General features: G+C 44.3%; 1 protein-coding gene across 12 annotated transcripts in view; it reads left to right on the plus strand.

The window, feature by feature from the left end:
* The first annotated feature begins 2,938 nt into the window (after positions 1–2,938).
* Positions 2,939–25,347, plus strand: part of ZMYND11 (zinc finger MYND-type containing 11) — an 85,422-nt gene continuing 63,013 nt past the window's right edge. For 6 of the 12 annotated variants that reach the window (XM_084782774.1, XM_084782775.1, XM_084782785.1 and 3 more), the window contains exon 1: positions 3,873–4,034. The gene's annotated coding sequence lies outside the window, so the exon portion shown is untranslated. Of the gene's footprint in view, positions 3,204–3,458; positions 3,606–3,872; positions 4,035–4,070; positions 4,199–25,347 lie in introns of those variants that run through there. The other 6 variants (XM_084782782.1, XM_084782783.1, XM_084782779.1 and 3 more) reach the window with 6 other exon arrangements.

The raw sequence follows: 25,347 nt of genomic DNA on the forward strand, positions 1-25,347 counted from the left end.
GATGTAGCAGGATGTCTTTAAGTCCAGTACTAGGGGTGGAGGGGTGGCAGGGACAAGGATGCCAGGAGCTAATGGTCAGCCTCTCTGTGGGAAAGTGAGCTCCAGGTTCATTGAGAGACCTTGTTTCGAAAGACACGGAGAAGCAATTGAGTGCACCTTCATACACACATGCAGGCATGCATGCATGCACCACACACATATACACTCAATGAAGAAAAAAAAACCTGTAATACTTACATGACAGAGCCTCTGGCATTATGTTATTAAAATTAGGTCTTACCAGCACTTTGCTTTTTCACATGAGACCACCAACTTTCCCTGCAGCACTTTTCATTTAACTGGTACTGTGTACCTAGACGTGTGTAAATGTAGCATGATAAACTAGCTTGTGGTTTGGGGAGAGATACAGGGAGGGTCTCGTCAGACTGAGCTCTGGGAACGTTTCTTTGTAGGCACATTCTACATTAGTAACGTTACAACAACCAGATGCTTTCTGTTCATTTATTTCTCTACAATGTACTTTTCTTCTGAGTTCCTGGAGCTAAACACAGAGGTGCCTGAAGTCTATGCTATTGGCGGAGAGATATCTAAATGACTCTGCTTACACCATTCACTCCCCAGCCCCCCAGAGACAGGGTTTCTTCGTGCAGCCCTGGCTGTTTTGGAGTTCCTTTGTAGACCAGGCTGGCCTCAAAATCACAGAGATCCATATGCCTCTGCCTCCCAAGTACTGGGGTTAAAGGCTTGCACCACCATGCCCGGGGTCATTCACCTTTTAATACAAAACAGAGATCCAAAGCTAAGGAATAACAATAAAAGGAAAACAGAGAACACTGCATTTCAGAGACAGGGGCGCCTGAGCTAGTAAGACAAGCAGCAGTTAGCAAGCCAGCAACCCTCAGGACTCCACAAGAGGCTTCAACTGTCTGCAGCAGTAAGTATGATTCTTCTTGGGTCCCAAGAAATAGCCGCTGGATTTTATTAAGAAAAAAACAGGACAAAACAGGTGAAAATGCACAAGAAGTAACTACTCATAAACATATTTTAGAGTGAGGCCACACTTGCTTTTGATGTGATTTACATACCTTTACAAATTTATTAGTCTCTTTGTGCGTGCGTGATTTCCTTTTATTACCCCTCTCCCGCCCATTCCTGAAGAATTTTGGATATTTTTTTTCCTACTCCAAATCTCATAAATATTCACCTATATGTTTTTCCTAACTTTGGAACTATTTCAGTTTTTGTTATGACTTAAGTTTTTCTAAGGCTGAAGCTCTTTTCATTTAGACTCTATTTTTAAAAAGTATATAATGTAAGAATATAATTCATTTCCTTAACACTCTTAATTGCTTGAATAGTCTCTGCCTTCTGTATTCCTATGATTTTTATCAACTCAGAATGTAAAAACAAAAAACAATCTGTTTAATAGAAATTATGAAGCACAGAGTGCATTGGTTGGGGCCAAGGAAGAAGAGGAGGGGGGCTGTGTGGGAGTCTGTGAAACACACCTGGATGGATGCAAACCAGGCCTCGTGTCCATCATTCCTCCTGTCTCCAGTTTCTCCCGCAGAACCTCGACCTTTTGCCTTCTTTTCACAACCTAGTACATAAATCCAGGGTCTGTCACATGTTGCATGGAAGCAACTAAATTATTTTGGTTTTCCAGACCTCCCAACCTCTAGCCACTGGCCTTCTGACCCACTCTCGTGTACTCACTCGGTTGACAGACAAATGCAGTTAATAAAGCTGTTGGGCGGAGGAACTAGAGCAAAGGAATAGGAAATCGTATGGTTAAGTTATCTAAGAGAGGTGTATATAAGAGTAGAAGTTATTTCTGTATTTCTATTCAGTATAACTGGGGGTGGGGGGATTAATTATGCAGTTTTCTTTCCTAAAAGGACTCTCTCTGACACACACACACACACACACACACACACACACACACACACACACACCTGTCATACTTGAGTGCCCTCTGTAAAATACATAGAAATAGAAATATAGAAGTAGACATTCCTCCGTAGCTGAAAGTAAGATCTTTTTAAAAGGTGATTCACTTAAATAGGTGCCTCTCAGCCCAGCATATCCAATCAGATATGGGTGGGTGGGGTCTGGGGATTGAACTCCTTAGGCTTGGTGGTGAGTCCCTTTAGTTGCTGAACAATCTTGCTGGCCTCTCATGATGTATTTTATTATTTAAATGAATTATAAATATTTCATGATCCTTGAAGTGGAAAAAAAAAGCCAGAAACAAACACAAGCAACAAAAGATCTAGACACTACTCTCTGAGATTCGGATATCAGTGGCAGGGCTGTTGACTGTTCAAAAGACCATGTTTTTTTGTTTTTTGAGACAGGGTTTCTCTGTGTAGCCTTGGAGGTCCTGGACTTGCTTTGTAGACCATGCTGGCCTCAGACTCACAGCAATCCACCTGCCTCTGCCTCCCGAGCGCTAGGATTAAAAGCATGCGCCACCACGCCTGGGCAGAACCCTAGATTTCTAGGGGAGTCTCCAAAGATTTTCAGGCACATATATCCAATGAGAGTAGGGGCAGACAATTTTGGCTAACAGGGTTTCCTTTGAAAACGCCTAGCAGGCAAAGGTTATTAGGGCAATGCATGACATCTGTATGTGCTTTTATCTCTGCAAATTTTCCCCGAAGACGTTTTAAGCCATATAGCTTAAGGGATCTTCTCTGATTAGATCTAGAATTACTCACTGAAAGGATAACCCACGTCTCGCAGCAATTTGTAATGTTCTAACCAGATTGATAATGGGTGGTCCATTCTTTCTAAATGTCTCTTTAGTGCATAGACGGGATGAGGAACTTGGGTGTTTCTGCAACTCTTTTTTTTTTTTTTTTAAAGCACACGGCTGGAAAGAGGCGGGGCGGGGGGGGAATACTATCTTACCCACTCGGGTCAAGTGCACGGGCGAGTGCCTGTCCAACAACAGAGCCATTGAGAGCCAAGCCCAAGTGTGGAGCGGGTCCACCCCGCGAGCCGCGTCGCAGCCCGCGGGGCTTGGCTGGATCCTAACAATGCTAGTACCCCTCGCGCCTCGGTGCTCGGCTGCAGCGCGCGCCGGCACGTACGCAAGCCTGCACGCGTGTGTTGGTAATGGAGCTCGCGTGCGGGCCCTTTAGAACATGCTGAAGCCGATTTCTCCAGGACAGGCGCGGAAGGCCGGCCGCCCGGGAAAGGTAGGAGCCGGGTGCGGATGCGGCGCGCTCCCCGGGAGCCTTCGGGGCGGGGGAGGCAGCGCCGGCGGCCGGCCGTGCGAGTCCCGCGCCTGCCGCTAGAGCAACCCCCCCCCCCACCGCCCCACGGTGCGCGGCTCGGCCCAGGGCCCACGCGGGGGGGGGGACACTCGAGCGCACACAATGAACCCCGAGGAGGAGGAGGAGGAGGAGGAGGCGGAGGCCGCGAGCCGCCGAGCCGCACCGAGTGAACCGCCGCTTTGTGGTGGTGGTGGTGGCGGCGGCGGTGCGGGGGGGGGGGAGGATGCCAACTCTTCCTCCCACTCCCCCCCTCCAACCTCTCCACCACGGGCGTCCTCTGCAGCCCCGCAGGCCCCGCGCCGCCGTCGGGCTGAGGAAGACGCGGTGAGCGGGCGGGCGGGCGCGCGCGGTGGCCCCGGGGCCTCCAGCCGGCGCGCGACGCCCCGGCAGCCCGGGCAGCGCCTTCCTCCGGCTTCGTCCCGGCGCGCGCCGAGGCTTTTTTTTTTTTTTCCCTGTGGCAGAAAGCCGCCGCCAACATGGCGCCCCTCGAGCCCCGAGCCCTCCGCGCTGAGCCAGCGAGCTGGTGGGGCGGGGGGGGGGGGAGGGAAGAGCCGGGGAGGAGGGAGGAGGAGGAGGAGGAGGAGGCGGCGGCCTGCGTCCCCCCCCCCCCCAGCTCCCGCCCGCCCCCCAGCGCCCGTCGCCGGCTGAGGCCCGAGAGGCGCCGGGCGGCGGGAAGGAGGCGGCTCCGGAGGGAGGGGGCCGGGCGCGGCGGCGGCGGCGGCGGCGGCGGCGGCGGCGGAGCGGAGCATAATGGTGGGGAAAGCTCGGCGGCGTTGGCGGCGGCGGGGCGGGCGGAGGCGTCCGTGGCCGTGGCGCGGCCTGTGCAGTGGCTGCTGCCGGGGCCGCGGCCTCCCGGGCGGGCGAGCGGCTGGCGGTGGCCTCGGGGGGACCTGCCCCGGGCCGGGAAGGCCTGCGAGGTGGGCGCGCTCCCTCGGCCCCGCACATTTTTTTCCTTCCCTACTCGGGCTGCGGCGTGGAGCGCAGGCTCAGGTGAAGGCCGCGGAGGGACCCGCGAGCGCGCGCGGCCTGCTCGGCGCCGGCAAGCCGCGGAGTCTTGTGAGCTCCTCCCGCCGGCTCCCCGCGCCTGCCGCCCGGCCAGGCCCGAGGGCCCTTTGCGCGGAACCCGTGGCGGGGGACGGAGGGGGGAGCGATGGAAGCGAGCGAATCGTTCTCGAGACCCGAGGCCGGTGTCCGTCGCTCTCCGAGGGGGCTGGCGGGCGGGCGCGTTGCGAGGCCTCAGCTGCCTCAACAGGTCCTTCTCGGCAGTCCTGCGGGATCAGCCGCCTTGTGCCCACGCAGAACTCGCGGGGGGAAGGGGGAGAAGCTCATGGGGATGCTGCCTGTGGCCCGAACTTTGAATTGCACTGTCTCCCCCTCATGCGGTGTTCCCCGGGCCGAGCCGAGGGGGCTTTTGCGGTGTGCCCGCGGAACTTTGTCGTTGGTGGTGTGTGTCCGTGGAACTGACTGCCCTGTGTGGTTTGTGTGTAGCAACTCGGTGTCATGGGCAGTATGCACGCAGTAGTACCCGTGTGTCCTTTAATCCGTATCCACGCCGGCCTGTGCCACCGCACCGCTGCACTGTGCAAGGTATCGCGGGGGCGATGAGATGTGTACACATAGTATCTAGCATTGTGTGTGGCTGTGTTTGCAGGATCTTTGTATACAGAGTATCCAGTGTCATAAAGTGTTACAGAGTATCTGGTGTTAATGTCCTTTGCCCGACCAGTGTCTTCTACTGTGTACACACGCAGTACCTGGTTTCCTGTAGAGTTGTAGGCGCAGTAGGGTCTAAGGTGGCATGTATTCAGTGGCCGGTTTCATTTGGTGTGTACATTAGGACTGGAGTCATGTGTGTGTGTTTGAGCCTAGAGGAAGTGGCCAGGTGGCCTAATCAGGGACAGGTCACCCCAAAGGCAGTAAGCAGTTTGGGGAGGTTGTGAGGCTGTCTTCCTCAGGTCCTCTCTGCATCACCTGGGAGGGAGTTAAGTTTCCCATAAATTGCTTTTTATGCCGGCAAAAATATTTTAAAAAATAATCACTGTGAAAGGAAGAGAGTAAATGCCTTATAAACAGAAAACAGGAAACGTAACACTTTTGAATTTAATTACTACGGGATACATAACCTCAAATGATTGGGGGTTGGGGAACGATGCCATTGATTCCAAGCCGTACCTAGAAATTATTAGAGCGTATCTCGTTGTACTCTAAAAGTTTGAGTGTTTTATGGTAGGCAGGATGGTCCGTGTACTTTCAAAAATCTCTAATGTGTTCGACTAGAAGAAGAAAGTGAATTTCTCAACAGGCTATTATTTTTCCTGTTCTTTGTTTATACTGTAGTAAGCACTAGTTACATTGTAGTCAGTATTTTGGCAGACCTTATAAGATGAAGAGGCCAGAGAATCAAAGGTCAGAAGACGGGAGATGCGAGTATGATCAAGTCAAAAATAAGTTTCTTGTTGAACTCTGAAGAGAACTGTTGTTCCTTCACACCATCTTTCCGTAGAGACCTCATGTGAAGGCTGCATCTCTTATAGTATTCTCCAAGGTGAACAGTTTAGTTTTTGCAGTTACCATTTGCAAGGCATTTAAATAAGTATGCATTATAAAGAAAAATCGATTAAAATGTTAGAACTGCACTCTGGTTCTATTTAGGTGTTCTTCAGCTAACCTAAAGTTGGTGCGCTGGGTAGATGTCCATTTGCATGTTCCCGTGAATGGCATGGATTTATTTGAACTTTTACCCTTTTGTAACCCTCCCTCTATTTCTCTTTAGGATGGTTCTGATAGCGTTTAATAGAGGCGTTCAAATCCCAGCATAACTTAATTGAGATGCTAATTGGAGCAAAGATTTTTGACATTTGTAACTGAACAGTCACATGCTGTTAGGACAGTGGTTGCTTAAAGCCCAACCCAGCCGCTGGGAGATTTTTATTCCTCTCTTTAGCCTTCAGTTGATTGACTTTTCTTTTTAAATAAAAAGCCAGCATTAAATCTAAGCAAAGAGAATGAATGTAGCATGAAGAGATGGGGGGGGCGCCTAACAAATGTGCAGTGAACCTTAGTCTGCTCTGCTTGCAAACCCTCAATTGAACTTAACATTTTCCCCCCAGGGTGATTAATTTTGTTGTTGTTTTGATTTGGGTCATGGCATAATGATTAAGACCACAGACTCAGGGTCCCAGTGACTTAAGTCTGAATCTCTCATGGGTCACTTAGTAGGCTGTTGGCAAATGCCTTAACTTTTGGCAGGTTAGGCTATGAGGACCAGGCATTAACTGAACCAGCCTCACAGTTGTGGTGAGGATCAGGCCAATACTGAAGCGGTGCCAGGCTCAGCAGAAGAACTGTGAGGACAGGTGTGCACAGTTGAGGTCCGCGCTGCTGCAGCGCATTGCTTCCTCCTTGATGTAGCGTAGTCGGGGCTACAACCAAAGCCCAGCTTGCGTCTAGGTTGTCTTGTTGCCACTTCAAGCCTAACCTCTACTTACCTGGCACAGAAGAAGATGTTATTTTCTGTCCCTTTATTTAATCACTTTTGTCGATTCTGATACAAGAAAGACTGGGAATGATGTACCTATCAATCATTTGTAAAGTCGCCTATATGCAGGCTGCTTCCAAGAAGTGGTCATTTTGGCACAGATCGAGACATAGCCCAGCTGAGAAAGCCCATTACCCAAGAGCCTGGCTCAAAGAAATTTGAGACCTTACTCTTCTTCTTTTTGAATTTCAGTTTTCTGTGGTGGAAATTATGTGTAAAAACTTCCTAGATTTGTTGTTATTCTATGTGTTTATGCATAATGTATATGGGTATGCATGCTGTGACATGAGTGTGGCAGTCAGAAGACCACTCACAGGCAGACATGGGTTCTCTGTGACCTGGAAAATCAACAGGCTTTTGTGGCCAGTGCCTATAGGGACTGAGCCATCTCACTGGCTCAGAACTTTCTGGTTTTAGTTTTCATTTTGATATATTGCTAATTTGCTTCTCTCAGTGTGCCCTTGATGTTGCTGTTTTTCTCCTTCCTTTTTTTGGTTTTGTTTACAAATCATATAAAGACTAGAGGGATGGGTAAAAGGATCTGTCATCTCCAGGTCCCTGAAGCAATTTTAACAATGGTGGTGTTTTGGTTTTTAACTCATTACTTCCTAACCCCTGGTATTTATTATCCCTGACCAATAATAAATAGCTGAAACGTAGCATCTGAGAGTTATTTTTAACCATTAGCTCTAGTTTGGTACTTTCGCTCACCTGCATTACCCTGCCTGTACAGCTTCAGGTTGTGTACTTTATATTACTTAAGTAGATAATCTACAAAGAACAACTATGGCCATCCTTTAATCAGTTCATTCTGGAAACGAATTCCATTCTTCGCTTATATTTTTTCTAAGAATTGACAAGAGATGAAAGGCATCTAGTTTACATCTGCACATGGCTCTCTACAGTGACCATGAGCTATTTGCAGTGCCTGTGTCATATTGTCCCAAGAAATGTGTCTGGGTTGTGCTGCAGTGACTGGGGGTGTTAGGGACCTGTGGCTTCCTATGGTCGGTCCCCTGTTGAAGTGTTTGGGCCCTGCAGTGTAACCACAGACATGAGTACCGTGACAGTGACACAATGTCTGCTGTATCTCTACCACTGTGCAGTGTTAAACTACACTCATCCACTTAAAAATTTACAAATTGTCATCATATAAGTATAGAAGTCTTTAAATATGGGAAATTCAGTTCCTGTGGTAGTGTATTCCTCACCCTACTGTTGCAGTGCACAGGTGTTCATGTGCGTGCCTGTGCACTGGGACACTTGCAGGGATCTGTGTAACATGAGAGTTCAGGAATCCCTGGGTGAGCAGCAGGAATGGAAGCTGCAGAACACAGAGAATTTACATATAAATTTCTTCCTGAGTATTTTTTTTTTTAGTCTAACTGATAAACGTGTACATGAAATTGGTGACCATTTTAAGTTTTAAGGAGAGGTAGGGGAGAGGGAGGAAGACATACAGATATAAGCCTGCTGTTATTGACTTTTCTGCACTTAGAAAAATCTAGTTAGATTCTACTGTGAAAATGTTATGTAAGAATCAGAATCAAAGTTACTTGTAATACAAAGCAATAATCTGTAAAGCAAAACATATATTTGAACATTTAAAATACTTACATAGTCCATTGTGTATTTGAGCAATTAAGCAAATTGTTAGAGTTGGATACTTAACATAGTTTTACTATTAATAGTAGGCTAGTCATATGTTTAATCTTTAATTTTTGTGTGATACGTCTATGAGATAATAGTCTTCTGATTCTTAAGTCAGGTGTTCTGAAAGGAAGCTTAGCCTTTGGGACACTGTTTTCACAGTGAGGTGCAGGTAAGGCCTTTGCCTTGTTAGATAAGAGGAGAAGTCCCTTGTGTTTAGGTGTTCAAGTCATTTATTTGCTGTGCCGTTGTAACGATGTGGCTCCTTTGGCTGTGTGGCAAGCTTTGTGAAGTTGGTAACCTTTGCTACCCCGTGAAGTATTTGCTTTATGAATGGCTAAAACATGCCTGGCTTTATGTAAAACTGGGGGAAAAAAGTAGACACTAGTGAATACTGTTAGGTCAGAGTTTTTAGACACTCAAAAGATAGGCCTGTAAGCAGACATGGTGTGGTGCACACTAAGCACATGAGGCAGAGGCAGGTGGATCTCTGAGTTTAAAGCTAGCCTGGTCTACAGACAGAGAGAGAGTTCCGGGACTGCTAGGGCTACACAAAGAAGCCCGGTCTCAAAAAACCGTAAATGGATGACAGACCAGTGTCTGTTTGTTCCTCGGATATGGGAAGGATTGATTTATGAATAGGCCACAGGTGAACTAGAAAGGGCCTGTTGCTAAAATCTTGCACAATTTTTTTGAAAACTGAATAATGTTTTAGAAGCAAATTAGTGTTGTTTTAAGGCATACTTTGAGGCCATAGTTAAGCTTCACTTTTAAGATCACACTGAAATGTTATATTGTATTTTGTATAAATAAAATGTATAATTTTGGTATGTTTAAAATACATTATTATTTATGAAACTTTGCTGGGTGTCAGATACTTGCTAGATACCCGGGGAAATAAGATAAGGAGGGTCCTGTTTGAAAAGGTAGAGTACCAGTTATCAAGCCAGTGAAATACAATGTAATGGAGAAGACAGTAAGCCAGAGTGCTACAATGTAGATGAGTCGAGATAGATTCCGTTTGAGTTGGGATTCCTTGTGAGGTGGTAACATTGTCATTTTTTCTAGTCTGTAACCTTGAAGTAGATTACACTAATCACTTGTGGTTTCTAAAAGCTACTTTTTTATGACTAGTGAGACTATGGTGAAAGGAAGAGCCCGTGTCAACACCCAGCTCATGTTTGCCCAGATACTATCAGAGCAGGTAAAGAAAGGTACACTCATTGAAAACTTAGTGCTTTCCCCAGTGACTTTAGTTTGTGAAGTAAATTTAAAATACAGCTTAACGAATGGTTTTGTTTTGTTTTTAAGCATTTATCATGTCAACATGAAAGAACATGCAGATTTTAAAATGGGTATATGCTGAGAATTTGTAACATAATATTTTCATTATAGCATTTGAAACAGTTTTAAAACCAGGAAGGCACTAATTTACAGCAAGAAAACTGGACACTTTTTACCTTGCATATTAAGTTGATTTAGAAGTCTGCTTTGAAAGCAGTTCTTAGGAAGCTGTCTTTCCTCATACATATGGCCTGTGGCAGCACCTTCTTATACTACCATTATTTTCTACAGTGTTAGTAACTGAGCATTTCTTGAGAGAAGTAGTGCAGTGGCCCTGAATGGTGGCTCCAGGGTCACATAGCACCAGACAGTCCTTTCTTCTCAGGCCCTCGAAGTCCCAGGAACCTTCTGGGTTTTTGTAATGATTTGCCGATCTCCCTGGAACACTTTTATAAAGCTGTAAAAGAAAGAGAGAAAGAAAGAAAGACTGTGAGACTGTGCTTATTTGAAAAAGCAGGAGTTGGAAAGAAAAGAATATTAGAAAATTGATAACCAGAACATTCCATAAATAAAGTTCGGGTTAGTTCCAATTTCTTTGTTAATGACAGCTAGTAATCTAAGAACAAGCATAGATAATTGGTTCATTTTCTTCCCGTTGCCATAGCAGCTCATATTATGGAGATACAACTTGGCTCAGGCTCAGGAGTAGTGAGTGGGGATACTTAAATCTTTATTTTAGTGTTTATAGTAGGAGAAGCATGCTTGAAAAATACTTGGCATGATCTCTAGTGCTAAAGTCTTCCTGCTGTCTTAGGAGGGGCAGCCTTTGTCTTGGATCTCAGCCGTCTCAATTGGGTAAGTTAATTTGGACTGAAATCCTAAGTTCTGGAAGGCTTCTCTGCATGCTAAGCCTTCCGATGTGTGGAGGGTGTGTTCTGTTGTGCACAGTGAAAGGGTGTGATTCCACAAGAAGCATATGCTTTGAGGAGGGCGAGCAGCACTGCAGCACCCAGAATCACAGTCTTTGGGCAGCTAGCAGTGATGCTGCAGTGGGATAGTAAATATGATTTTCCCATTTAGTAGCTATGCAGAAGTTTTCAGAAAGAAGCAGTCCCTTAATTATGGGCTAATTATGGTGAAGCTTTCTCAACATGAAAGCTATTTGTTTTTGTTTGTTTGTTTGTCTTTTAGTTTTATTTTTGTCACTTGGTTTATCTGCTTAGTATTTTTCTGTGTCAAACTATATGTGAAAAGCTATATTGAGATAACAAGCCCTTAACTTTTTTCTTGAGTCAGAGTCTCTCTGTGTAACCTTGGCTGTCCTGGACTTGATTTGTTGAGGACCAGCAGGCTGGCCTCGAACTCAGATCCACTTGCCTCTGCTTCCCTGAGTGCTGGGATTACAGGCATGCACTGTTGTGCCCAGCTAAGTCCTTAATTTTTAATCAGATTTTTACATGGAGCCCTTTCTCAATAAGCATAAAGTTTATCTATTTTAACTGCTTGGGTATTACAGTTGGGAAAATGAGGCTAACCTATTGAGGAGAAGAAATATATCATTAGGGATGTATTTTAAGTTACAAAGGAAAAGTGTAAGGTAGCTTGTTTCCTATTATGTTTATAAATTAACATTTCTTTTTATGTGCAGCAATATCAAACTAAATATCATTACCAAGATGCCTGAATTTTATTTTGAAATTCCTACATATTCTACCACGTGTGGGCATACACACACACAGACACAGACACACACACATACAGATACACACACACCCTTTCTACACAAAATCTTAAAAAGCTTCTGATTCACATTTCAGGAGAGAAACTATCATTTGAAAGTGAAGATTTATTAGAATTTTAAAAATAAAATTAGTTTTCTTTCACTCATGTTAATTAAAAACTAAGTAGACATCAGTTCAACTCAAAGTCAGGCTTTTTCTTTGTTTATCTGTATATTTTAAATGCTAATGAGAAATACACTGTATAAGTCTTGCTTACAGTAGGAGTGGGCTCCATTTTGAGGGGAATTTTAGATGGCAGGACTATAGGATTCACATTAGGAACCAAGAGTAGTTTAACATTGGGTCTCAACTGTGCTGAGCATCTGAACTATTATTACTATTATTTAAAAAAATGTTGACTCTGAATCTTTGAAGGTGGGGCAGGTCTCTAATTCACAAAAGCCCCATATTAGTTTTTTTAACCTCTCTCCCTCCCCCCTTACCCCCTTCTCTCTCTCTCTCTCTCTCTCTCTCTCTCTCTATCTCTATCTCTATCTCTATCTCTATCTCTCTCTCTCCCTTTGGAAAACACTTTAGGGGATAGCTTACAGAAAATGCTGTATCCTGGGACCTTTAGCTCTACTGCTCAAAAATTGTTATTGACGAATCAGACCTTCTAGAGACGCAGCTCAGTGCCTTACATGTTTATCATGATGAGCCCCAGCTTCTGTCTTCGGCAGCAAAAATCAATGAATCCAAAGCAACTATCAAAAGGAACACAATAGTCAAGTAGCCTGGTAAAGAAATGCATCTCTACAGAAAGCCCGTGTCTTTCCATATTTCTTAGGAATGTAACTGTATTGCTGCTGTACTAGGTCTGGGAAGATGATCATCCAAGGGAATTTCAAGCTCCTGGTGGCCTCAGATGCAATGTAGGTACCAGTTACTGGCGTCACAATTGGAGATAAAGGAGGCTCAGAAAATGGACTCCATGCAGCTTGGATTGTCCCTTAATAGGACTGTAAAGCAGCAGCATTCCTGCTGTATGTGAACTCTCCAGGACTCCTCGTTGCTTGGGTCAAGGGCTTGGTTTCCCTAGGGCAGCATGTGAGCTGCCTCGGGTGTGCAGCTCTCAGTAGTGCGGGATCTGAGGAAGTGCTCCAGCTTTCACGCTCCCCTTTCTCCCTCTGCCTTTCCATACGCTTGAGTGATTCCTGTTACTCCATTGACCCCAGGTCCCTTCCAGCAGCTTGTTCTACCTACATGGGCTATAGCAGTAGTTTCTTCTTTGAGTATCTGAAATGTCTGGCTTACTTTCTTTGCTCTGGAAGAAGTCCATGAGTTGTAAGTCTTACTGTTGCAGCAGCCACAGTGGCCCATGTCTGCCGGTTCTCCTCCACTGCTGTACTGTCACAGTGTCTTGAGGTTTCAGAGAAATCCCAGCAACTAGGCAGTACCTGGTAATTTATACCAGCATCTCTGCTCCATCTTGAATACAGTGTTCACACTTTTCCTTCAGCTCCAGACGGGCTTCAAAGGAGCGAGACAAGGAATTTAGGACCAGTGTGACTGATGAGGGCAGCACCCAGTACAGTGTAGGTAACCCTGTCCTCTGCCTACTGTATGCTGCGGTGCAGTCAGCTGTCTGTAGTGATCACACACCAAGTCTTGCCTCTTCTTTTAGAGGGCAACAAGTCTTTTTTTTTTTTTTTTTTTTTTGAGACAGGGTTTCTCTGTGTAGTTTTGGCTGTCCTGGGCTCACTTTGTAGACCAGGCTGGCCTTGAACTCATAGAGATCCACCTGCCTCTGCTCCCCTTAGTGCTGTGATTATAGATGTGTGCTACCCTTCCCAGCTCCAAGTCAAATTTTCATGTATAAAAATACTTCTGCATTCTAGGCCAGATTCATTGAAGAATTATATTTTTACTGTTAGAATTTTATTTAAATGAAAATATTCTTATGAAAGAGTATTTTTACAACAACATTTTTTCTTCATTTTACAAAGTTTGAGCTTGAAGAATGGATTATTTTAGATAGCAGTACTGCCCAGCGTTGTATTTGTCTCTAAGTCTAGGCTCTGTTTCCTGGGTGGCACAGAGTACTGTAAAGAGAGAAGGGGCCTAACCTTGGGCTCATAGACTGTGACTTACTTGGCAGAGTTGGTGTTCTGTGAAAAGAAAGGCCACACCAATCTGATGCCTGTCACCCTGGTGAAGAGGGACCACAGGCTACTTTTGGCGTTTTTGTCACTGCTCTGTGGTACGGGAAGTGCTGCTAGACAGTAGACTGCACTTTCCACATTCATTTCCCTTCCCTTGGAGAGGCTAATCCTATTGGGACTTTGTAGGGTATACCTTCATATTCCATCTTCCCCTTTTAAGTTTTTTATTAAAATTTTCAGTTCTCCCCTAAGCACCAGCCAAGTCATTCTGTTTATTCATTCAATAAATTCTTCCCCCAGGTACAATTAACACTGCTTGTTGAATAAAAAGTTAAGCTAGAGAGATGGCTCAGAGGTTGTTGACACTGACTGCTCCTCCAAAGGTCCTGAGTTCAAGTCCCATCAACCAAATGATGCCTCACAACCATCTATAATGTGATCTGATGCCCTCTCCTGGCGTCCAGGTGCACATTCAGGCAAAGCTCTGTATACATAATAATAAATAAACAAATCTTTTAAAAAATCAAAAGTTAATGATTGGATTTAAACTTTGTGAGTGGGCTGAAGGTGTAGTGTAGCTCAGCATTGTCCTTCATTTGCAAGGCACTAGGTTCAGTCCCCATTGCTTCAAGAAAGTGCACAAATGCATCAGGTTTGCATGTATTTGATGTCTCTGTTAAGTTCATCTTCCTCTTACCACCATGAGCCCAGTGATTTGATTTTCTGTTTTACTATTACGAAATGCTTACCTCCATATTACTCTCACTAAGGTTTCTCTCTGTCACTAAGTTTCTTAACTTGAGAACGCCAACTTTTAAACTTTCTTAAATATACCCAAAGTGCTGTTTGTAGAGTAGGAGGGTTGCATGAATGTAGAGGGTTGCCAAAAGAGTCAGTTCTTCATCTTTGCAGTGTCTCTTCTGTGTGTGCAAAACTCTTGGTTCTGTTGTTCTGCCCACAACCCACGGGAAACACTACGGAGTGAGTAATTCAACACCCAGCTGTGGGATGTTGGACATCTGCCTGTGCGCTCACCTGGGTTGTCCCAGGCCTACCTTGCTTCCTGATTGAAATAGTACTTCCACTTCCACCGTGACTTAAACTTGGTATTCTCCTGCCCCCGTCCCCACTTCTCAGGTGGCCATTGGGAAGTAACACGCTTTACTGCAATCTGCAAACCTACCTCCATCTGGGAGAGGCCTCACTTGTGTTCTGGGTAGCATCCCTTCCACAAATCCCGGCCTGTGCTGTGAACATGCTGTCTCCCTTCCACTTGGTTCCAGATATTCCAGCACACTTCCCACCATTACCGAATAAAGCAAAGCAAGCAAACAAAAATGAACAACAACAAAAATCTTTACTGAATTCTATGCCTGTTTCTAGGGGTTTTTTTTCTTGCCTTTCTAAGTCTCTGTTATCTGTAAGCACTTGTCTAAAGAGTATCTTTATTTTCTCTACTTTCCTGCCCCAGCCTCTCCCGTTTATAGACTAGGTGGGTGATCTTTGGGTTGTGAAGCCCAGCATCACTGCTTTCGCTCAGTGCAAGGGGACCCCTGGCTACTCCCTCCCTGCAGCCCTCCTTTCCATTGTTCTTTATAACCTTCGTGACTGTTCTTAGAACCCTTCTTCTGCAGCCTGAAATTGCACATGACTGGCATCCATCCTCTGCACTGAGTTTCCCTGGCTTTCTCTCTGGTTGTGGGTTCAGGCAACTAGCCGCATGTCCTCTTGAGCAGACAGAGCCGGCACTAAGCACTGCATCCGCATGTACTGTCTCGCAGTACTTGAAATCCAAGAGTTTGGGCTCTTAGGTGATGCCTTCAGCAGCTCCCCGTGCAGCACTCTTCTGTTGTTTCTTCTGCTACTCTCAGCATGGCTTTATTCTATGGCTGGTCGTGGTGGTAACAGCCCAGGGGCATTGCATTCAGACCCAGCACCATTTAGAGAACAAAAGGACCCTTTTTAAAGTAACACTAACACACATCTGCCCTGACTGACGTGGCAGGGGCTGAGATTCTCAGGAGAGAGGGACAGTGGCATCCAGGATGGCCATGGACTAACTGTGTGAGACCAGTGGCTGAGGATGGCTTCATCACTTCCCTAAAAACCCTTCAATGGTTCCCTCTTCCTTCTGACTCTCAACAGCTTTATAATGAATGGCAAAATTTCAATAAGTGGGCTCCTTATGCACACATTCTTTCTGTGGCTTACAGGCTTATCTCATTCGCTTACAGGAAGCATCCTGGGGGAGGGGTCTCTTAGTGCACCTTCCTCGGGGAAGCTCGCACTGATCCTGAGGTGAGGGCACAGAACATGACCACTTTCCAGCATAGTTAGCTCCCAAAACACCCAAAATTGTAATTTTTGTATGAACATAGGTTGATCAGTTTGATTGACTGGGCATTGTATTCTTGAGTAGGTAAAAGACATGATAGTATAGCACTATAAAGTGTCCTTCCCAGACCAAGCAGGGAGGAAGCCAGATAGCACTTGCTACTTTATTGGGTTACTGTTTCTAACATGTCAGTGTCTATAGTTTAATTTTGAAAGAATGAAATTACAATGAAGCATAATTCAGTGCAGTGTTTCTTACTGTTTCGGTATTTGTGCCTTAAATTTGGGGACTGTCTTCATTTATATTTTTGACTGTGAGCTAGGCTTTAACAAAAGCTGAGCCATCTCTCCAGTCCATGACTCAGTTCTATGGGAACTAATTTAATCTTTTTACCAAGTCTTACACTTACAATGCACCTGATATCTCTTAGGAGAGGCGGAAAGACTGTGATGGTCTAATAAAACAACACATTTCTCAGATAGTATCATGTTTATTCGTTACCTTGCCCTGTACAGCTTCAAAAATAGTGCAGGAGAACATTGGGGTAGCGTAGTCCCAAGTGCAGGGAACTTCCTCCAGGCGTCCCCAGGTGTTGCTGAAAGTGGCGTGTGAGCTAGACCAGTGCCTTAGTCTGTGGCTGTGGACCCTTTCAGACAGAAATGTTTTAGAAAACAGTATCTCTCATAAGGCACAGTAGTTAGACATATTTAGTTTCTTGGAGACTGATTCTTTTCTCCTCATCTTCCAAACTTACACATTCTCCCACACCAGCCTCAGTGTCCTCCCTAATACAGCAGCCAGCCATTGCAGACGAGCTAGAAATGCAAGATGGGGCCAGGTCTAGTGGATGCCTTTTTCAAGATGAGAGGAAACACATTTTAACCAAACCACAACCCAGAGTGTTTTAAAACCCAATGGCAGGACAGCGGTAGTTGGCAGCCAAGCCTTCAGTATTGTCAGTGTCTGCTGGTGCTGTGTCCACTGTTACCTGATACTTCAGATCTCAGATCATATTTAATATTTCCAAAGATGCTATACATTTTGAGATAATTCAAAAAGACAATACCAAAGCTAAAATAAGATGGGAACTTGTGTTCTCCAGACCTGTTCAGGAGGTGACTGTCAGAGAGCATGCTTTGTGACTCTGGGTGATGTTGCTCTTGGTGCAGCAGCCAAGAGCCCCGATGCCATGCCCCTCACCCCTGCATGTGTGAGCCCCAATGCCATGGCCCTCACCCCTGCACGTGTGAGCCCTGATGCCATGCCCCTCACCCCTGCACGAATGAGCCCTGATGCCATGCCCCTCACCCCTGCACGTGTGAGCCCCGATGCCATGCCCCTCACCTCTGCGCATGTGAGCCCCGATGCCATGCCCCTCACCCCTGCACGTGTGAGCCCCGATGCCATGCCCCTCACCCCTGCATGTGTTTGCTGCTTGGTATCATGTCGTAGCACTTCGTTCTCTTGCTTATTCGTATTCTCTGCAGTAAAATGAAACACTGTCAACCTCATTACAGTGAATCTACTACATAGAATGGTAATTGAGTATAAATTATGGTAATTTCCATGTAGTTAAAGTTAATAAAAAGTTCATTTATAAACTTTTTGGTCTAATTTGTGAATTAAATAAAATAATTTATTAAATTTATTAAATAATTTAAAATTGTAATTTAATTTAATAAAGGATGGTTTTGAATAAAAGGTCAGTCCAAGTCTGCAAAAATAACTCACCCAGACATTTCTTAAGTTAGTGACAGCTGTTTGCATCTGACCGTTGACTCGCTCCTCGTGGCTTCTCCCCTCCAGCGTGCTCATCGTGGTACTGACGTGTGCCCCAGTGAGTCACAGTTCTGAAGCACGAAGTTGTTGCTGCCGTCTTTAGCTTTGAAATTAAATGTTATGCAATCAGCAAATTATGAAAGATCCTTTTTGAAAAACTGTTTGAGAAATGAATAATTTGGTGTAGACTGGAGTAGTTACCAAGTAGCCCACGAGTGCTCAGTTAACTAGACTTGAAGAACATGTCGCCATGCTCTTCCACCTTGCAGATGTTTATGTTCCTGGGAGCTAGGGGTCATTTCTTCTCCACTAACTTGTTATGAATCCTGTTGAGATTTTTAGGGTCAGAGTGATCCCTGGTTTAGAGAGGGGGACTGCCCAGAACTGGCTGTGGCTGGCTGGGAAAAGTTCATAAAAATTTCATTTCCTTCATCCACCGCTTCAGTGTGGTTTCAGAGTGTTGATGCTGTTAAACTACAGTTGTTCAGCATGTTTTTTGCTGTCCCGCAACTTACCACCACCGTGGGTATGCTCTGTGGTGTAGGCCAGGCTGCTCCACTCCAGGGATGTTGAGACCCCAGGGCAGGCACAAGAAGCCCCTGGGAAACTCAGGGCTTTGGTTGAGTCCTCTTGTTTGAGACGGTCCTGGGTATTAAAAAGTGCACTAACAGTACACATTTGTAAGCCAGAATGCAAATTCTCAGTATACCATGTGGCCCTGGATGCCCCAGAACTCCCTATGTAAACCAGACTGGACAACAACTCACAACAACCCTTGCCTGTGCCTCTCAAGTGTTGGGATTGAAAGCAAGTGCCACCACCACCTGGCTGAGTTATTTAATTCTTAAAGAAATCATTTATTTGGAAAGTCTAATTTTTAAAACATCATACTTGTAAAATAGGTTAAAACAAGTATTACCATAGTTTAGTGTCTTATTTACACAAGTCATGTACCTGTAACTTGTTAACCTTAAGCCTTTATTTCTGTTTATTAGTTTTGCATAAATATGCCACACGCTTAAGTTTAATTCTGTCTTTTATTAATTTTCTTAGTTTAGCAGAGAAAATGATGGGTTCCATTCTGGCTTCTTCTTATAGGTGTGCACACTTTGTTGTCCCCCGCGCCCTGCTCAGTCCTCTTACAGGTGTGCACACTTTACTGTCCCCCGCACCCTGCTCAGTCCTCTTACAGGTGTCCACAGTCTTTCAGGTATGTCCTCTCCTATTTCCCACCCCCCTGTCTAGTGTGTTCACTGGTTTACACAAGCATTTAAATATATCCATCATGTGTAATTTTAGGACTAGGTTCTGCATATAAGACACCAGATATTTATCGTTTTGAGACTGACTTACTTTGCTTAACATGATTTTAGCTTAATTTCTAATGATAAGTGATATTTCTGCTTTAGCTTAAAAGCCTCTGGTAAGCAAAACAACTACTGCCTATTTTCAGATGATAAGAAATGGTCAGTTTGGAAGCGAATTCTGTGTGCTTGAGAGGCTGCATGCTTCAGAGTGGAGCTCAAGATTGTGATTCTGAGTACTTACTGAAAAAAAGCAAAAGATAATTTAAGAGCTAAATTAAAAATCAGGCATGAATTACGTTCTGTTAGTTGTTTTGAATGGTATGGGGGTGATTTTCTTGCAGGTCTTTCAGAGCTGTCTAGTCACTGATTTCTTGACATTGGTGGCAGCACTGAGAGTTTGGGATTAAATTTGTTTTTAAACTGAAAATTATAATTTATGACATGCATTGCTAGTTTCTGTTATTAAGATTCAGTTATTATGAACATTTGCTACCTAGATCTTAGAATTCAAGGAAAATTATGAGATTTAAAATATATTACAAAGGGCTGGAGAGGTGGCTCTTCCAGAGAGCACTCTTCCAAGAGGACTGAAATTGAGTCCTGAGTGGCTCACAGCTCTTCTTACTCTACCTTCAGGACATCTGATGTCCTCCTCTGGTCTCTGAGAGCACCTGCATTCATGTGCACACACTCTCTCCAACAGACACAGACAAATGAAAAAAAAAAAAAATAAAAGGGAAAAACTAGGAAAACCATATACAGCAAAAATATTATTATATCACAAAAGGTTCACATAATTCTCCCCCTTTGTATGCTTGGAAATTATAGTGTGTGTGTGTGCATGCGCGCGTGCATATTCATTTGTGTGCATTTTTACCTTTCTTCCCCTGCCCCCTCTCTCTTTTTTCTTGGATCATTCACTGTCCTGGAACTAGAGTTTGGTTAGCTTGCCATAGGGATCCACCTGTCCACAACCCACTAGTGTTGGGATTGCAAGTGTGTACCGCTGTGCCCAACCTTTTACCTGAGTTCTGGGAATCAAACTCAGGTCTTCAAGCTGTGTGGCAAAGGCGTTGGTAACTGAGCTGTTCCCCAACCCCATTTCTGTAGTTTCTTTACGTTGTAAGTTAATAACAAAGCAGATAGCAGCTACTGTTGTGTGTGTGTTTAGGGCTTCACTATAGAGCTCTGACCATCCTGGAACTCACTATGTAGACCAACCAGGCTGTCCTCAAACTCAGAGAAATCCACCTGCCTCTGCCTCCCAAGTGCTGGGATTAAAGGTGTGGGCCACCGTACCAGCTAATAGCAAAGTGTCAGAGCAAGGAAGGAAAAACACATCTAATCATCTTTTCAAAGTACTTTGTTGATCATTTCTAATAGCTTTGATCAAGTGAGATAGCAAAGATTGCATTTTGATGACACCTCTTGTTGTTTATAGCTGGTTTTATTCCACTGTTGGCTGCCCAAAAGTGTCCAGCCAGTGCGGTACCAGTGGCAGCATAGATGGTTTTACCTGTGAGAATTCTAGGGCAGAGTAGGTGTGAGTTTACTTTGCTAGTCACTGCCACATCCCCTCTACTCATGTGGTGATTTTTGTTTCCCCACCAGTAATGTGGAGAAGGCTTGTTTCTCTACATTCTTGACAAGAGTGCACTCACTGCCAGATACCAGTTTCACTAATGTAGAAATGCTACATTAAATATAGGTTAGTTTTCATTTCTCTAATTACAGGGAAATTAAATGTCTTTCCAAATGTTTATGAGACTTTTGCAGGGTTTTTTTTTTCTATCTTTCCTTATGTTTTGCTTATTTTTCTCCTTTTCTTGTTCTTCTTTTTGGCTTTAAGAAAAGTGTAGTGTTTCATTAAATGTTAGAGATCTTAGCCATGCGTTGTGTGAGTGGCATTGTCTCTTATCTGTTTACTTATCCAGCTTGCCTTTTAACTCTTACTTTGTGTATAGTGTACTTTGAACACGTCAGATCTTGTATCCTACTTTTAAAAAACTTGTACATTTTATGCTTTGTTTATGGTGCTGGTGGCTTGCAGGTTTATGGTGGTTGGTGGTGCAGGTTTATCTAGTTGCTCTGCTTCAGGGATTGAGTGACAGGAACACCCCACCCCGACCACCAGCACATTTTGAAATTAATGGGTTTTATTTACCTTGTGCTATTGGTTTTTTTTTTTTTTTTTTTTTTTTTTTTTTTTTTGGTTTTTCGAGACAGGGTCTCTCTGTGTAGCCTTGGCTGTCCTGGACTTGCTTTTTAGACCAGGCTGGCCTCGAACTCACAGCGATCCGCCTGCCTCTGCCTCCCCAGTGCTGGGATTAAAGGCGTGCACCACCACGCCCGGCTTTTGTGCTATTGTTTGACAGTTCCATTTTTCTGACTCTTGGTTGGATTTTTCATTCATTCTTTTGAGTTTTAATATTATTTATAATTACATCGCTTGTATCCTTTGCAAGAAATAACTTTAGTTCTTTTTCAGTTCTTGTTCTTTTGATTAAAACCTCCATGTCCTTAGCATGTCTTGGAGCCGTGAGCCACTGCCCTGCCTGATAGTTAGATGACAGTGGGCTTTCTGCATATTAGAGAATTTCCAGCATTTTAACCATCACGTATAGCTGATGGCTTTGAGGCCAGTTTGTGTATATCAGACAGTTATCCCTCAATTCTTATCTCTGAGTGATTGTTACATAAATTTGCGCTGAATCCTGTCTTTTTCAGTGTCTGTAGAGATGATGATATTCTTAGTTTCTCTGGTACTGGGCTAGATTTTCTAATATTGAATATATTGCATTTTTAGAATGAAACTTCCTTTTATTTTTTTATTGTTGTGTTTGCTAACATTTTAGTTAGACTTTTTCATAGAATTTGCTAACATGTTTGATTTTCTTCATAAGCTATCTGTATATTTATTGATGTAAGAATTTGTTTAATGAGTCTAAAGTGACTCTCTGCTTCCTGGTACCTATTACTCTTGCTCTTCTGTGGATAGGAATTTTCTAGTTCTACTCCCAAAGCTGATTTCCCATGTGGAGTCCTGTTTCCTGGACAAGATGTGGTCTCAGGTTTTCTTTTTCATGGTTTATTAGCTTAGCTTTGCTACTCCCTGAGAATAATTACGTAGGTCATAAAGTTGTGTGATATCAGAACACAACTGAAAGTGTCCCTTGTCAGCCTCCAGTTGTTTGGGTGGCTCAGACAGGTAGGTAGAACACAGCTTCTCAGAATCAGAAAGCAGGCCTGGGAAGTGTGGCCAGCCCTCTGAGTCTGCTTGGCTAACCCTGTGCCACATGTCAGGAGCCTTTCCTGTCTGCTTGCACCTCTGACTTGTCACATGGGCTTTGCTTTCCGAGTGTGGTGCTTCTGAAACTCTTGTCATTCAGAAACTATGCCTCAGTTCCTTCTTTGTTTCTCTGTTTTGTTTTTATTTATTTATTAATTATAATTTATTCCTCTTACACTCCGATTGTTACCCTCTCGCCTGTATCTTCCCATTCCCACCTTCTCCCTCTTCTGCCCTATTCCCCTCCTATAGACCTTTGAGAGGGGGAGCCCTGCTCCCCCCTATCTGACCACAGACTATCAGGTCTCATCTGGAGAGCCTGCATCCCTTTCCTCAGTGTGCCTACACGGCCGGCCTGCCAAGGGGCAGTGATCACATCCTGGGCACCAGGGTTCATGTCATAGGCAGCCCCACTACCTCCACAAGCGTGGAGACTGAGCTGTCCATTTGCCACATCTGAACAGGAGGTCTAGATTCTCTGTATGCGTTGTCCTTGGTTGATGCTACAGTGTGTGCAGCGCTGTGCCTCCCCCACTCCCCAGTCCAGATCTGTAGGCCTCATTGTCCCTCTGTGGAGCCCCTGAGCTTCTGGGTCCTTCCATTCCCTCTACTCTTCCATACAACTCTCAGTGCTCTGCCCAGAGTCCTGCTGGGTGGAGTCTCTCAGAGGACATCTATGTCGGGCTAATATCCACTTATAAGTGAGATTATACCATGCGTGTCTTTGTGGGTCTTGAGTTACCTCACTCAGGATGATCATTTCTAGTTCTATCCATTTGCCTGCAAATTTCAAGATTTCCTTGTTCCTTTTTTTTTTTTTTTTGGTTTGTTTTTTGTTTTGGGGGGGAGTGTTTGTTTGTTTGTTTTGGTTTTTTTGTGACAGGGTTTCTCTGTGTTAGTCTTGGCTGTCCTGGACTCGCTTTGTAGACCAGGCTGACCTCAAATTCACAGCGATCCTCCTGCCTGTGCCTCCCAAGTGTTGGGATTAAAGGTGTGTGCTCAGCAGATCTCCTTGTTTTTAATAGCTGAGTAGTATTTCATTGTGTATTGTGTAAATGTGCCAGAGTTTCTCTATCCATTCTTTGGTTGAGGGACATCTAGGTTGTTTCCAGATTCTCGCTATTGCAAATGAAGCTGCTGTGGACGTAGCTGAGCAAATGTCCCTGTGTGGTGGAGCATCTTTCCAGTACATGCCCAGCAATGGTATAACGGAGTCCTGAGGTAGCTCTATTCCCAATTTTCTGAGAAAGGGACAGATTGATTTCCAAACTGGTTGTACAAGTTTGCACTCCCACCAGCAATCGAGGAGTGTTCCCCTTTCTCCACATCCTTGCCAACATGTGCTGTCACTTGAATTTTTGATCTTAGCCATTCTGGTAGGTGTTTCTCCTTGTTTTTTAACTTTGTTGATAATTACATCAACTTTAACTCCAAAACCTTTAAATTTAGCATTAGTTTTAATATTTCATTAGCATTTTTGTTTGTATTATCCTATTTACAGCTTATAGATACAATTCTCTCTTTTTTGTTTATAAAGATTTATTTATTATTTATACAGTAGTCTGTCTGTATGTGAGCCAGCAGGCCAGAAGAGGGCACCAGATCTCACTACAGATGGTTGTGAGCCACCATGTGGTTGCTGGGAATTGAACTCAGGACCTTTGGAAGAACAGCCAGCTTAACCTCTGAACCATCTCTCCAGCTCTTATAGATATAATTCTATTCCTTCCTTATCCATAACACTAACTTATATTCTAAAAATCTTTACTGTGCTAGGATTTTCTGATTGAGTTCCCACTAATATTTGCTTTGCTTGATGTGACCCTTTTTGTTGTTGTTGTTGAGCCCTTTTGAACATCTGGTGATCCTTGTCTGCCTTTCATGCTTAAGTCTGAGGTACTAGAGAACTCACTGCAGGCCTTGTTTAGGGACACTGTAAGGCTGTCGGACATTTCCCTCAGTGTCCCTCGGATATCAGTGTCTGAAGGTCCTTTTTTGGGACCATTTGGTTTTCCAGTAAAGAGAGTATTTGGATATTTTTGGTTTCTTATCAGGGCATGAGTTCAGGCATCTAGAGTTGGTGTTAGACAGGAACTGCCAGCCACTCACATATAAATCTTGTCTTCGGTTCTGGTTAGCACCCTAGCCTGCCCCAGTGTGGAGGTTTCTCAGTTCCTATGTATGGAAATCAAACTGCTTGATGCATGGGTCCTGCCTGTCTGTTCTCAGACTGCTCCGTCCCATGTCCACTCTGCTTTTCCTTACTGCATCCCTCCCAGTCTTTCTGTGCCTCTGCCATGCTGAGTTCTTTTCCAGATACACTTTTCCCTAACACTCAACCACTGCCTCACACAGCATATGGCATTCCTAAGCCACAGTGGAAAACCCCACATCTGCCTTTATGTAATGGGCTAATGGCAAAAGCCCTATATTACCTTTAGAGTGTTTTAAAAGTGCATGAAACCTTCATGGATTCCATGCCTAGAATGGAGCCCCAGCTCTGAGATATCTCATGATTATATGTATGCAGACCCCCCAAATCTGAAGACATCTGAAATGTCTCTGGCCCCAAGTGTCCAGGACAAGGGACACATCTCTTTAAGGTTTTATGATAGTTTTTATAAGCAACTTCAGAAATCTCAATGGCCTCAAACAGCAATTCTTGCTCATTTTAGATGTCACAGATTGGCTAGAACTCGGCTGTGCTTTGTCTTGTTTTTGGATTCAGGCTGAGAATGCAGCTACCACCAGACATCACCCTCATCTATACATGGTGTTAATGATATAAAAATAATAAAAACTTATATTGAGACTCTTAAATCTAAGAGTCTACTTAAATCTAAGTAGAAGGGACACATATCACTTTTACTTCTCTTTGCAGTGGCCCAGGTGGCCTGTCCTAATTCAGCCTACATGGCCTCTCTAATACAGAACACATAGCACACCTAATTTCACTGCAACAGTAGGGAAATAGAGTCTTACTGATACTTGAGACAGGTAG

This window comes from Acomys minous (assembly GCF_964271855.1).
Source record: "Acomys minous genome assembly, chromosome: 5".
NCBI lineage: Eukaryota > Metazoa > Chordata > Mammalia > Rodentia > Muridae > Acomys > Acomys minous.